General features: G+C 41.9%; 8 non-coding genes across 8 annotated transcripts; all 8 read right to left on the bottom strand.

The window, feature by feature from the left end:
- Positions 1-1161: 1161 nt before the first annotated feature.
- Positions 1162-1234, bottom strand: trnar-acg (transfer RNA arginine (anticodon ACG)). The gene has a single exon. It is a non-coding gene; the product is annotated as a tRNA-Arg (tRNA).
- A 2403-nt stretch (positions 1235-3637) lies between these two features.
- On the bottom strand, positions 3638-3710 carry trnar-acg (transfer RNA arginine (anticodon ACG)). Its single transcript has one exon. It is a non-coding gene; the product is annotated as a tRNA-Arg (tRNA).
- A 530-nt stretch (positions 3711-4240) lies between these two features.
- Positions 4241-4313, bottom strand: trnar-acg (transfer RNA arginine (anticodon ACG)). The gene has a single exon. It is a non-coding gene; the product is annotated as a tRNA-Arg (tRNA).
- Positions 4314-6366: 2053 nt separating this feature from the next.
- On the bottom strand, positions 6367-6438 carry trnah-gug (transfer RNA histidin (anticodon GUG)). The gene has a single exon. It is a non-coding gene; the product is annotated as a tRNA-His (tRNA).
- A 335-nt stretch (positions 6439-6773) lies between these two features.
- Positions 6774-6846, bottom strand: trnar-acg (transfer RNA arginine (anticodon ACG)). The gene has a single exon. It is a non-coding gene; the product is annotated as a tRNA-Arg (tRNA).
- Positions 6847-9187: 2341 nt separating this feature from the next.
- Positions 9188-9260, bottom strand: trnar-acg (transfer RNA arginine (anticodon ACG)). Its single transcript has one exon. It is a non-coding gene; the product is annotated as a tRNA-Arg (tRNA).
- A 483-nt stretch (positions 9261-9743) lies between these two features.
- trnar-acg (transfer RNA arginine (anticodon ACG)) lies at positions 9744-9816 on the bottom strand. Its single transcript has one exon. It is a non-coding gene; the product is annotated as a tRNA-Arg (tRNA).
- Positions 9817-11482: 1666 nt separating this feature from the next.
- trnar-acg (transfer RNA arginine (anticodon ACG)) lies at positions 11483-11555 on the bottom strand. Its single transcript has one exon. It is a non-coding gene; the product is annotated as a tRNA-Arg (tRNA).
- Between the last annotated feature and the right edge of the window lie 3535 nt (positions 11556-15090).

Genomic DNA, 15090 nt, shown 5'->3' with positions numbered 1-15090 from the left:
ACTGCCAAGAACCCGGACACAGCTCTCGCTTTGGTCGTACAGAGATTGGATGGCCCTGAGAAGACACCCCCTCACCCCGTACTCCCGCAGCACCTCCCACAGTATCTCCCGGTGCACCCGGTCATACGCCTTCTCCAGATCCACAAAACACATGTAGACCGGTTGGGCATACTCCCAGGCTCCCTCCAGGATCCTTGCGAGAGTAAAGATCTGGTCCGTTGTTCCACGACCAGGACGGAATCCGCATTGTTCCTCTTCAACCTGAGGTTCGACTATCGACCAAACCCTCTTTTCCAGCACCTTGGAGTAGACTTTACCGGGGAGGCTGAGAAGTGTGATACCCCTGTAATTGGCACACACCCTCTGGTCCCCCTTTTTAAAAAGGGGAACCACCACCCCTGTCTGCCACTCCTTAGGCACCGTCCCAGACTTCCACACAATGTTGAAGAGGCGTGTCAACCAAGACAACCCGTCCACACCCAGAGCCTTAAGCATTTCTGGACGGATCTCATCAATTCCTGGGGCTTTGCCACTGTGGAGTTGTTTAACTACCTCAGCAACCTCCACCAGGGAAATTGACGACAATCCCCCCTCATCCTCCAGCTCTGCCTCTACCGTAGAGGGCGTATTAGTCGGATTTAGGAGTTCCTCAAAGTGCTCCTACCACCGCCCTATTACCTCCTCAGTTGAGGTCAACAGCGTCCCATCCTTACTGTACACAGCTTGGATGGTTCCCCGCTTCCCCCTCCTGAGGTGGCGAACGGTTTTCCAGAAGCACCTTGGTGCCGACCGAAAGTCCTTCTCCACGTCTTCTCCGAACTTCTCCCACACACGCTGCTTTGCCTCTTTCACGGCAGAGGCTGCAGCCCTTCGGGCCCTTCGGTACCTTGCAACTGCCTCCGGAGTCCTCTGGGATAACATATCCCGGAAAGACTCCTTCTTCAGTCGGTCTTCAGTTTTGTGATGATCTTTGTTGACAAGAGTATAGAAGGCCAGTCATTTTTTTGTTGTAGTATGGGGTCTCTTGCAGAACTTCTAGCCTAAGAGTCTTTTTAGCACAGGTTGAAAGACCATTCCCTCATCGTTTGGCTCTTTTAGATGTAAATTTAGTTTTATATACAGTTTGTACAGGACAAGTGACTTAATAGCTAAAGAGGAGTACGAGCTAGCCAGGAGTCGAACCTAGAATCTTCTGATCCGTAGTCAGACGCGTTATCCATTGCGCCACTAGCCCTACATTTAGTGAAAACAGGGAGCAGCTCTGTTCTCAGACCATTGCATACAAACAGTGGTGATCTTTGTTGACAAGGTTATAGAAGGCCAGTCATTTTTTTGTTGTAGTATGGGGTCTCTTGCAGAACTTTTAGCCTAAGCTGTCCAATTTCTATCTATGTAAAATGAAGCAGAAGATGTAGTAATTCAAAGGAACAACAGAAAAGTGCCTTTATACAGCTGCCTTTGACCCAGAGTCAAACCAGGAATGCTGCGGCCATCTGTTCTCACACCATTGCACACCAGGATCTGTTCTCAGACCATTGCATGCAAACAGTGGTGATCTTTGCTTACAAGGGTATAGAAGGCCGTGCTGTGCAGTTTCTATCTATGTAAAATGAAGCTGAGGGTGGAGTAACTCAAAGGAACAACAGAAATGTAGCTTTACACAGCTGCTGTGACCCAGATTCAAACCCGATCTGCTGCAGCCACAACACAGAGTACTAACCACTATACGATCACGGCCACTTGGTATTGTCAGTGCCTCGTTGTTGTGATAGTATAGTTGGAACTCTGAATCACAAATATACTCAAAGAGCATAGGGAGCAGCTCTGTTCTCAGACCATTGCATACAAACAGTGGTGATCTTTGTTGACAAGGGTATAGAAGAACAGTCATTTTTTTTGTTGTAGTATGGGGTCTCTTGCAGAAGTTTCAGCCTAAGCTGTCCAGTTTCTATCTATGTAAAATGAAGCAGAAGATGGAGTAATTCAAAGGAACAACAGAAAAGCAGCTTTACACAGCTGCCGTGACCCGGATTCGAACCGGTGTTGCTGCGGCCACGACGCAGAGTACAGAGAAAGCTTGATGATAGCTGTGCTTCACTGAAATTGCAGGATTTAGAGTCTTTTTAGAACAGGTTGAACAAATATTCATCGTTTGGCTCTTTAAAGACGTACATTGACTTTGATAGACAGTTTGTACAGGACAAGTGACTTAATAGCTAAAGAGGAGTACGAGCTAGCCAGGAGTTGAACCTAGAATCTGCTGATCCATAGTCAGATGCGTTATCCATTGCGCCACTAGTCCTACCTTTAAAAAACATAGGGAGCAGCTCTGTTCTCAGACCATTGCATACAAACAGTGGTGATCTTTGTTGACAAGGGTATAGAAGGCCATTTAAATTTTTCTTGCAGTCGAAAATAAGGCGCCTCTTACACGACTTTCAGCCTAAGATGTCCAGTTTCTATTAATGTAAAAAGAAGCAGAAGATGGAGTAATTCAAAGGAACAACAGAAAAACAGCTTTATACAGCTGCCGTGACCCGGATTCAAACCTGGGTTGCTGTAACCACAACGTAGAGTACTAACCTAGAGTCTTTTTAGCACAGGTTGAAAGACCATTCCCTGCATTCCTAATTGATGAGTAACAAACGACAATTCCACGGATGGTTTATCTAGCACTGCTGATTCTAGAAAAACAACAGAGAAAGCTTGACTGAAATTGCAGGATTTAGAGTCTTTTTAGCACAGGTTGAAAGACCATTCCCTCATCGTTTGGCTCTTTTAGATGTAAATTTAGTTTTATATACAGTTTGTACAGGACAAGTGATTTAATACCTAAAGAGGAGTACGAGCTAGCCAGGAGTTGAACCTTGAATCTTCTGATCCGTAGTCAGACGCTTTATCCATTGCGCCACTAGCCCCATTTAGAGAAAATAGGGAGCAGCTCTGTTCTCAGACCATTGCATACAAACAGTGGTGATCTTTGTTGACAAGGGTATAGAAGGCCAGTTTAAATTTTTATTGTAGTCGATAATATGGGGTCTCTTGCATAACTTTTAGCCTAAGCTGTCCAGTTTCTATTAATTTAAAAAAAAACAGAAGATGGAGTAATTCAAAGGAACAACAGAAAAACAGCTTTACACAGCTGCCGTGACCCGGATTCGAAGCGGGGTTGCTGCGGCCACAACGCAGAGTACTAACCACTATACGATCACGGCCACTTGGTATTGTGAGTGACAAATGACAATTCCACGGATGGTTTATCTAGCACTGCTGATTCTAGAAAAACAACAGAGAAAGCTTGATGGTAGGTGCTGAAATTGCAGGATTTACAGTCTTTTTAGCACAGGTTGAAAGACCATTTACTCATCGTTTGGCTCTCCATAATAGCTAAAGAGAAGTACAAGCTAGCCAGGAGCCCAACCTACAATCTTCTGATCCGTAGTCAGACATGTTATCCATTGCGCCACTAGCCCGACGTTTGGAGAGAATAGGGAGCAGCTCAGTACTCAGACCATTGCATACAAACAGTGGTGATCTTTGTTGACAAGGGTATAGAAGACCAGTCATTTTTTTGTTGTAAATTTAGTTTTATATACAGTTTGTACAGGACAAGTGACTTAATAGCTAAAGAGAAGTACGAGCTAGCCAGGAGTCGAACCTAGAATCTTCTGATCCGTAGTCAGACACGTTATCCATTGCGCCACTAGCCCGATGTTCAGAGAGAATAGGTAGCAGCTCTGTTCTCAGACCATTGCATGCAAACAGTGGTGATCTTTGTTGACAAGAGTATAGAAGGCCAGTCAAATTTTTGTTGCAGACGAAAACATGGAGTCTCTTACACGACTTTTCAGCCTAAGCTGTCCAGTTTCTATTAATGTAAAAAGAAACAGAAGATGGAGTAATTCAAAGGAACAACAGAAAAACAGCTTTACACAGCTGCCGTGACCCGGATTCGAACTGGGTTTGCTGCGGCCACAACGCAGAGTACTAACCACTATACGATCACGCCCGCTTGATGTTGTGAGTGACAAATGACAATTCCACGGATGGTTTATCTAGCACTGCTGATTCTAGAAAAACAACAGAGAAAGCTTGATGGTAGCTGCTGAAATTGCAGGATTTAGAGTCTTTTTAGCACAGGTTGAAAGACCATTCCCTCATCGTTTGGCTCTTTTAGATGTAAATTTAGTTTTATATACAGTTTGTACAGGACAACTGACTTAATAGCTAAAGAGTAGCATGAGCTAGCCAGGAGTTGAACCTAGAATCTTCTGATCCGTAGTCAGACGCGTTATCCATTGCGCCACTAGCCCTACATTTAGTGAAAACAGGGAGCAGCTCTGTTCTCAGACCATTGCATACAAACAGTGGCGATCTTTGTTGACAAGGGTATAGAAGGCCAGTCATTTTATTTGTTGTAGTATGGGGTCTCTTGCAGAACTTTTAGCATAAGCTGTCCAGTTTCTATCTATGTAAAATGAAGCAGAAGATGGAGTAATTCAAAGGAACAACAGAAAAGTAGCTTAACACAGCTGCCGTGATCCGGATTCCAACCAGGGTTGCTGTGCCACAACGCAGAGTACAAACCACTATACGATCACGGCCATTTTGTACTGTCAGTGACAAATGACAATTCCACGGATGGTTTATCCGTGAATGGCAACGCCTATAGTGCAGATGCGTCAAACTCATGCATATCAGTTTAGGTTCACAATACTTTTGGCCCGCCTAGTTTTTGTCGCATTTTCTGAAGATTTTGTAAATGTTTTCGATGTTTGTGGTGCTTTTCCCGACGTTTTTGAAGCCTTTGCCAACGTTTTTGGCGCTTTTTCGATGCTTAAGGCGCTTCTTTTCGATGTTTTTGATGCAGTTTTCAATGTTTTTGACACTTTTTTATGCTTTTTCCCCAACGTTTTTTGATGTTTTACCAACGTTTTTTCTTTCTTCAATTTTTTTCCTTTTACAGCGTTTTTGATGCTTTTTTAAACGTTTCCGCTGCGTTTGCCGAAGTTTTTGGCGCTTTTTTTTTTTGACGTTTTGACACAGTTATCAGTTTTATTTGTGCTTTTTTCAACGTTTTTGTCGTTTCTTTTCTATGATGGATAAGTTAAGTTGTTGGTGACTTTTTTGGGGCTTTTTGAGGCCCAAACTGTAAGTGAGAAAGCTATGAGAGACATGCAATAATACATACAGTCAAAATATTTGACTTTTTCTCTTAATTAAAAGCATATCAATAAAATACGTCTGTCTCTTAGTGAAGTTGAGTTTGACGCCCCTGGCCCAGTGGAATGGAGCCTAATGACCATTTTACTTTGTTATTTGTTGTGCGTATCTGACATTGTGATCTGTATGTTGTTGAATACAAGTCAGAGACCCAATCAATTTCTGCTTGGGGTGGAGATACGATAAGTTTATTTTAATTTAATTTGATTCAAATCTGCGGAAAAAATTCTGCAGATTTCGAGTAGAGCCCCTAATATCTATTTATCTAATATCTATTCATCTATTCATCTAATATCTATTTATTGCCAAAAAAACTAACAAGGAATTTGCCTTGCTTTTTGGTGCATACACAAACAAACATTAAGCGTTAATATGAAATAACACACAAACAAAATAAATACATATATATATATATATAGTTATATATATATATATATATATATATATATATATATATATATATATATACTATATATATATATCGGCTTCTTGAGCCGTGTGTTGCCAATGCGCACATCAGTTTGAATTTAGTTTTTTATATATGTTATTTGCTCTCACGATGGCTTCCCACTGCCAGGACTGCAACTGAAATACTAGGCTAAAGCAACGACAGTTTATGGAAAGTGCACAAGTGTAATTATGGTCAGATTTTGGTCCCTGACTGATGGGGAAGTGCTATTAATAAGCGTTATGATTCACGCATCTACAGCGTCGGCTTGTTTTTTGCCAGCTTTCCTTCCTGTTTTAGGAAGCAGCGACTGTATTGTGTTTGCCTGTAAAACCGTGTCTGTGTTCTTCATATTTATGTAGAATTATAGTTTGCTCTTCTTATGTAAAATATGCGGCTCTGGTAGATGTTTGCGATTGGTCGTGCTGTGCAAACACCGCCTCTTTTATATGAACGCGCGCGCCTGTGGATTGGGAAACCCTGGGTTGATTGAACTAGTTGATAACCAGCGTCGTGATACAGCTTATGCGGGACCGCGGGTGTTAGGTTAGGTGAAGCAAGGTAAGAAGGTAACTGAAATAAATCCAGGACATGTTGATCTCGCTTCGTAGTACAGGCCTCAGTTTCTATCTATGTAAAATGAAGCTGAGGATGTAGTAATTCAAAGGAACAACAGAAATGTAGCTTTACACAGCTGCCGTGACCCGGATTTGAACCGGGGTTGCTGCGGCCACAACACAGAGTACTAACCACTATACTATCACGGCCACTTGTTGTTGCAATTGCCTCGTTGATGTGATAGCATAGTTGGAACTCTGAATCACAAATATACTGCTATTTTCTTGGTATTCCTAATTGATGAGTAACAAATGACAATTCCACGGATGGTTTATCTAACACTGCTGATTCTAGAAAAACAACAGAGAAAGCTTGATAATAGCTGTGCTTGACTGAAATTGCAGGATTTAGAGTCTGTTTAGCACATGTTGAACAAACACTCATTGGTCGGCTCTTTATAGTGGTTTATTTACTTTGATAGACAGTTTGTACAGGAGTAAAGTTGCAAACGAGGAACAAGTGATTTTATACCTAAAGAGTAGTACGAGCTAGCCAGGAGTCGAACCTAGAATCTTCTGATCCGTAGTCAGACGCGTTATCCATTGCGCCACTAGCCCTATGTTTAGAGAGAATAGGGAGCAGCTCTGTTCTCAGACCATTGCATACAAACAGTGGTGATCTTTGTTGACAAGGGTATAGAAGGCCAGTCAAATTTTTTGTTGCAGTCGAAAATAGGGGGTCTCTTGCACGACTTTTCAGCCTATGCTGTCCAGTTTCTATTAATGTAAAATGAAGCAGAAGATGGAGTAATTCAAAGGAACAACAGAAAAGTGGATTTACACAGCTGCCATGACCCAGATTCAAACCTGGGTTGCTGCGGCCACAACGCAGAGTACTAACCACTATATGATCACGGCCATTTTGTATTGTCAGTGACAAATGGCAATTCCACGGATGGTTTATCTAGCACCGTTGATTCTAGAAAAACAACAGCGAAAGCTTGATAACAGCTGTGCTTGACTGAAATTGCAGGATTTAGAGTCTTTTTAGCACAGGTTGAAAGACCATTTACTCATCGTTTGGTTCTCCATAATAGCTGAAGAGGAGTATGAGATAGCCAGGAGTCCAACCTAGAATCTTCTGATTCGAACCTAGAATCTTCTGATCCGTAGTCAGACGCGTTATCCATTGCGCCACTAGCCTGATGTTCAGAGAGAACAGGGAGCAGCTCTGTTCTCAGACCATTGCATACAAACAGTGGTGATCTTTGTTGACAAGGTTATAGAAGGCCAGTCAAATTTTTTGTTGCAGACGAAAACATGGACTCTCTTGCACGACTTTCAGCCTTAGCTGTCCATTTTCTATCAATGTAAAATGAAGCAGAAGATGGAGTAATTCAAAGGAACAACAGAAAAGTAGCTTAACACAGCTGCCGTGAGCCTGATCCAAACCTGGGTTGCTGCAACTACAACGTAGAGTACTAACCACTATACGATCACGGCCACTTGGTGTTGTAATTGCCTCGTTGTTGTGATAGTATAGTTGGAACTCTGAATCACAAATATTCTGCTATTTTAATTGATGAGTAACAAATGACAATTCCACAGATGGTTTATCTAACAGTTTCTTTTCTTTCTCAGTTGTCTTTAGGAGCAGCATATAGTCGTCACAAGCCTAGAGCGCCTCTCGCTGCTGTAGACGGTAATGTTTTCAGCATGAAATAACATATAAAACATGTTACGATATATATATTTTGATATATAAGTCGCACCTGACTATAAGTCGCAGGACCAGCCAAAGTATGAAAAAAAGTGCGACTTATAGTCCGGAAAATACGGTAAGTGATTTTACTGCAAAAAGTTACCACTGAACTCATAAAACTGTGATCTTTACATGTCATTGATATGAGTTTTTTAAACTAAGGATGGCAACGCCTATAGTGCAGATGCGTCAAACTCATGCATATCAGTTTAGGTTCACAATACTTTTGGCCCGCCTAGTTTTTGTCGCATTTTCTGAAGTTTTTGTAAATCTTTTCGATGTTTGTGGTGCTTTTCCCAACGTTTTTGAAGCCTTTGCCAACGTTTTTGGCGCTTTTTCGATGCTTAAGGCGCTTCTTTTCGATGTTTTTGATGCAGTTTTCAATGTTTTTGACACTTTTTTATGCTTTTTCCCCAACGTTTTTTGATGTTTTACCAACGTTTTTTCTTTCTTCAATTTTTTTTCCTTTTACAGCGTTTTTGATGCTTTTTTAAACGTTTCCGCTGCGTTTGCCGAAGTTTTTGGCGCTTTTTTTTTTGACGTTGTTGACACAGTTATCAGTTTTATTTGTGCTTTTTTCAACGTTTTTGTCGTTTCTTTTCTATGATGGATAAGTTAAGTTGTTGTTGACTTTTGATAGTATAGTTGGAACTCTGAATCACAAATATACTCAAAGAGCATAGGGAGCAGCTCTGTTCTCAGACCATTGCATACAAACAGTGGTGATCTTTGTTGACAAGGGTATAGAAGGCCAGTCATTTTTTTGTTGTAGTATGGGGTCTCTTGCAGAACTTTTAGCCTAAGCTGTCCAGTTTCTATCTAATGTAAAAATGAAAGCAGAAGATGGAGTAATTCAAAGGAACAACAGAAATGTAACTTTACACAGCTGCCGTGACCCAGATTTGAACCGGGGTTGCTGCGGCCACAACACAGAGTTCTAACCACTATACGATCACGGCCACTTGGTATTGTGAGTGACAAATGACAATTCCACGGATGGTTTATCTAGCAATGCTGATTCTAGAAAAACAACAGAGAAAGCTTGATGGTAGCTGTGCTTGACTGAAATTGCAGGATTTAGATTCTTTTTAGCACAGGTTGAAAGACCATTCCCTCATCGTTTGGCTCTTTTAGATGTAAATTTAGTTTTATATACAGTTTGTCCAGGACGAGTGATTTAATACCTAAAGAGGAGTACGAGCTAGCCAGGAGTTGAACCTAGAATCTTCTGATCCGTAGTCAGACGCGTTATCCATTGCGCCACTAGCCCTACATTTAGAGAATGTAGGGAGCAGCTCTGTTCTCAGACCATTGCATATAAACAGTGGTGATCTTTGTTGACAAGGTTATAGAAGGCCAGTCATTTTTTTGTTGTAGTATGGGGTCTCTTGCATAACTTTTAGCCTAAGCTGTCCAGTTTCTATTTATGTATTATTTTTGCCAGCTTTCCCGTTTCACTGTTGATTGCATGGATGTGAAGCATGCTGAAACTCTGAATACAAATTGCTGATTTTCTTGGTATTCTAATCGATGAGTAACAAATTAAAACCCACGATGGTTTATCTAGCACTGCTGATTCTAGAAAAACAACAGAAAGCTTGAGGATAGCTGTGCTTGACTGAAATTACAGGATTTAGAGTCTTTTTAACACAGGTTGAAAGACAATTCCCTCAATGTTTTGCTCTTCTAGGTGTAAATTTAGTTTTATATACAGTTTGTACAGGACAAGTGACTTAATAGCTAAAGAGAAGTACGAGCTAGCCAGGAGTTGAACCTAGAATCTTCTGATCCGTAGTCAGACGCGTTATCCATTGCGCCACTAGCCCTACGTTCTGAGAGCATAGGGAGCAGCTCTGTTCTCAGACCATTGCATACAAACAGTGGTGATCTTTGTTGACAAGGGTATAGAAGGCCAGTCATTTTTTTGTTGTAGTATGGGGTCTCTTGCAGAACTTTTAGAGTCTTTTTAGCACAGGTTGAAAGACCATTTACTCATCGTTTGGCTCTTTATAGATGTAAATTTACTTTTATAGACAGTTTGTCCTGGAGTAAAGTTGGAATTGCGGAACAAGTGAATCAATAATTAAAGAGGAATACGAGCTAGCCAGGAGTCTAACCTAGAATCTTCTGATCCGTAGTCAGACGCGTTATCCATTGCACCACTAGCCCTACATTTAGTGTAAATAGGGAGCAGCTCTGTTCTCAGACCATTGCATACAAACAGTGGTGATCTTTGTTGACAAGGTTATAGAAGGCCAGTCATTTTTTTTGTTGTAGTATGGGGTCTCTTGCAGAACTTTCAATTGGAAAAAACTGTAAAGATGATTTAATTGCATTTCTGCAGTACTCACAAATGGCCATTAGATGTCCCTCTCTCGCTACAGGAAGGACGTTGCTCTGTTCACTGAGTGGGTTGCATCAACTTCTTTTTCTTCTGTAATTGAGTTCCAACATTTCCCAGAATGCCCTTTATGAACATCTCTTTTTCTAATCCAATACTTTAACCTTAACTGTATTTTTGACCATTTGTTGTGAATCCTTTCCGAAGCAAATCCTGAGTCCTGAGTGTTTTGATTGTGTGTGTGTGTGTGTGTGTGTGTGTGTGTGTGTGTGTGTGTGTGTGTGTGTGTGTGTGTGTGTCTGTGTATGTGTGTCTGTGTGTGTTTGTGTGTTAGTGTTTGTGTGCTTGTGTGTCTGTGTGTGTTAGTGTTTGCATGTGTGCGTGTGTGTGTGTGAGTGTGTGTGTGTGTGTGCGTTCGTGCGTGCGTGCGTGCGTGCGTGCATGCGTGTGGATGCTGTGTGAGAACATAAGGAAGTGATAACCATGACAACACAGTTTTTTTTTTCTCTCAGGCGTCAGTGACTGTTTCTCTTTGTCCAAACTGTCCAAAGCTCGAGGGAAAACATAAATATGTTCAATATAAGTGGGAAAAGTCAAGATCCTCCACTTTTATTTCAGTTTTAACTTCACTAACAAAGTTAGACACCTAAAAAAAAATCTATATCAGTTGAAGTGGACGCTATATTTAGGATATTTTCAGTGCCTTACCTTCCTGTCAGACAGCCCTTTACGACGGGGAACTGAAGCCGTTATCTCTCTCCAAAGCCACCAGACTCCTTTAACGAAAACAGTCATTTAACCTCTCAGAACACGGGAGTTGCTGCTCTACCGCTGCCTCCATCGCCTCGTTGTTGTGATAGTATAGTTGGAACTCTGAATCACAAATATACTGCTATTTTCTCTGTTTCCATAATTGATGAGTAACAAATGACAATTCCACGGATGGTTTATCTAGCACTGCTGATTCTAGAAAAACAACAGAGAAAGCTTGATAATAGCTGTGCTTGACTGAAATTCAAGAATTTAGAGCTGTTTAAGCACATTTACTCATTTGTTCGGCTCTTTATAGTTAACATTTACTTTGAGAGACAGTTTGTACAGGAGTAAAGTTGGAAATGAGGAAGAAGTGATTTTATACCTAAAGAGAAGTACGAACTAGCCAGGAGTCGAACCTAGAATCTTCTGATCCGTAGTCAGACGCGTTATCCATTGCGCCACTAGCCCTACATTTAGGGAAAACAGGGAGCAGCTCTGTTCTCAGACCATTGCATACAAACAGTGGTGATCTTTGCTGACAAGGGTATAGAAGGTCAGTCAAATTGTTGTTGCAGTCGAAAATAAGGAGCCTCTTGCATGACTTTCAGCCTAAGCTGTCCAGTTTCTATTTATGTAAAATGAAGCTGAAGATGGAGTAATTCAAAGGAACAACAGAAAAGTAGCTTAACACAGCTGCCGTGAACCCGATTCAAACCTGGGTTGCTGTAACCACAACGTAGAGTACTAACCACTATACTATCACGGCCACTTGGTGTTGCAATTGCCTCGTTGATGTGATAGCATAGTTGGAACTCTGAATCACAAATATACTGCTATTTTCTTGGTATTCCTAATTGATGAGTAACAAATGAAAATTCCACAGATGGTTTATCTAGCACTGCTGATTCTAGAAAAACAACAGAGAAAGCTTGAGGATAGCTGTGCTTGACTGAAATTGGAGGATTTAGAGTCTTTTCAACACAGGTTGAACAAATACTCATCGTTTGGCTCTTTAAAGACGTACATTGACTTTGATAGACAGTTTGTCCTGGAGTAAAGTTGGAATTGCGGAACAAGTGAAACAATAATTAAAGAGTAGTACGAGCTAGCCAGGAGTTGAACCTAGAATCTTCTGATCCGTAGTCAGACGCTTTATCCATTGCGCCACTAGCCCGATGTTTAGTGAGCATAAGGAGCAGCTCTGTTCTCAGAACATTGCATACAAACAGTGGTGATCAAACAGTTATGACATAATGTGTTTGCACATGTGAGGAGTGTGTGTGTGTGTGTGTGTGTGTGTGTGTGTGTGTGTGTGTGTGTGTGTGTGTGTGTGTGTGTGTGTGTGCGCCCTGGTAAATAAGTGTAGCATTTTGATTGGTTGAACACGGGAGTTGCTGCTCTACCGCTGCCTCCATCGCTCAGTCAGTTTGTCAGTTTTGTTAGTTCCTAACCCTTTAAAACAGCAAAGTCACACAATAAAGAGTCAAGATTAAAATTGACCCCTGAAGTAAGATGAGTTTTGCTGTGCATGCCATGTGTCAACATGTCCACCAAATGGGATCCTGACACACAAAATGTTGCTGAAAAAAAACACATAAAACAATCACAAACAGACACAAAACGACTACAAATGACACAAATGACTACATTGATACAAATCGACCACAAAGAGACGCTAAATGATACCAAATAGAGACAAAACGGCCAAAAAACATAAACACACCGACTACAAACGACCCGAAACAACCATGAAGAGACGCAAAATAACTGCAAGTAGACACAAAACTGCCAAAAACTAACGCCCCAAAATGTCCACTACAACAGCCATAGTGAGCAGTGAGCAGGCTAGCTTGGTCCTACCAGACTCTGGTACATTTCATTTAGTACGTAGGAGGGCGGAGCCAGGCCAGGAGCAGGCAGCCTGCAGGAGCAAAAACGACTACTAACAGAATAAGATAATAACACACAATACACTCGGTGGTTTCTGTGACATGAGAAATACTTTAAATGAGTAGGCTAGCCAGGGGCGATTCTAGGATCAGACCTTTAGGGGAATGAGAATGTAACAGATTAGATAGAGACTCAGCCATAGACTGTTAATATTATATATAATAATATAATATACAGTCTATGGACTCAGCCAAGGGCGGGAGTCTGGCGCACTGTCCATAACGCATGCAAATACTTTATTTTACAGCGATTCGGTGACAATTTGACACAATGTTCTAACATTCAGCAATTTTAGTTGCTTACGTTTCAATTTGGGTTTTAATCTGCACCAATAAATGACTTCTTCTCCGTGGGACTACCAACGTTAAACTACCCAACCATATTCTGCTCTCCCTCTGACAGATCAGATAGAGACTCAGCCAAAGGCAGGAGTCTGGCACACTTGTTGAAGAAGTCCCGGCATACTGTAGCCTGGTTGACACCAGACCCTTCTCAGTTGTAACTGAGAGTGGGTCTGGGGAAGGTTCATTGACAGTTCATTTCCAAAGGGGCGTCACCAACGGACGCTGCTCAAATGCCTCGAAGGCACATTGGATAGTCCAACCAATCAGACCAACGATCCGGGTGACGCTGCGCTTCGGTAGCCGTCATGTTGAATGTAAACAAAAAGCTGCTCGCCGTCGCTGTGCTATCGTCGTCGCACAAAGCCCGCCTCAGCGGTTGTGATTGGTGCCTCGATTTTGGGGACATTGGAAATGGGTTTGAATGGGCTCTTCGCCAGAGTGACTTGCAGAGCAAATCTCAAATTTGCCGGAAGTTCGTCAGGGTTTACCCAGGCTAGGCATACTGTCCATTACGCATGAAAAAACTTTATTTCACAACGTTTCGGTCACTCTACAACGATGTGAAACTCGGCAAATACCGAAAGTATTTGCATGCGTAATGGACAGTATGCGGGACTTCTTCAACAAGTGTTGCTGGTAACCTTTGCCTTTTTCCGATGCACCTGTCCCAGAAAAGAGATTTTGAAGGGAGTCTGGCACGACATCCTCCGATTGGCCAACACTACGTTGCTGATGACCCTTTCCTTGATGGGGTTACAGGTGCGTAGCATCGGAGACAGACACAGGATATTAAACCTGTTTCCCTTTGAACCTGTAATTGGTTGTCGTCTGTCACTAACAGACAAGTTCGCAAACTCTCACTTGAAGCACTAAAATTGATTTTTCGGGGGGCTAAGATGAAATTTAAGGGGACTTGAGCCCCCCTAAAAAGGGTCTAAAATCGCCATTGAGGCTAGCCTTCGTATTTCTGCTCACAGTTGAGTAGACGGTCTTTAATGTGGACACAGGACACGTTCCCATCCTCACTGCTATTTGAATTTGGACACATGCGCCTCAAACCACCTCCAAATGTGTTTTTTGCGATCCGATTTGATGGTTTGCTGACAGTTCAGCAAAACCATCTATGTGTAGCTGGGAGAAGAACTGGAGTGCACGGCAGAATGTTAAATGCTGTGTTATGTTATGGTCTGTAACTCCATTATGGCGTGTCAATAAATACTGCAGCCTGGTGTTGATCTTTCATAGAGAGAGTAAACACGGTAACACAACGCTTTGACGTCACCCGACGCTCTCGGCCCTCGCACTTTGACGTGGGACAATCTCCTCAGAGCTAAAAAAAAACAGTTTTTTTAAAGCCATCACACAGCCATAATCAGCAAGAGCATCTACAGATTGTCTATCTGCAGGCCGGCCACCATCCGAGGCCATGTGGGCCGCAGATAACAGATTTCTGCAAGCAGAGACACGCCAATCTGACACGAAGCCGAGTTGTTGTTGTTCTACAGGGAGAGAGGGAGAGAGAATGCAGATGACTAATATATATAAAGATATACACAGAAGGAAACAGTTTTTTCTGAACTTCTAATGTGCTGTTTGCAATATTTGTTGCAGGACTTATGCCCGAGTTTATACAATAAAGCCACTCATGCTGGCATAATAGTTTTGAATTTATTTCTGGGGTAAACATTCACTTGCAAAGTACCTTCAGG

This window comes from Sander vitreus, chromosome 17, assembly GCF_031162955.1.
Source record: "Sander vitreus isolate 19-12246 chromosome 17, sanVit1, whole genome shotgun sequence".
Taxonomy (NCBI): Eukaryota; Metazoa; Chordata; class Actinopteri; order Perciformes; family Percidae; genus Sander; species Sander vitreus.
Note: the sequence above shows the minus strand (reverse complement) of the source record. Positions and strands in the feature narration are given on the sequence as shown.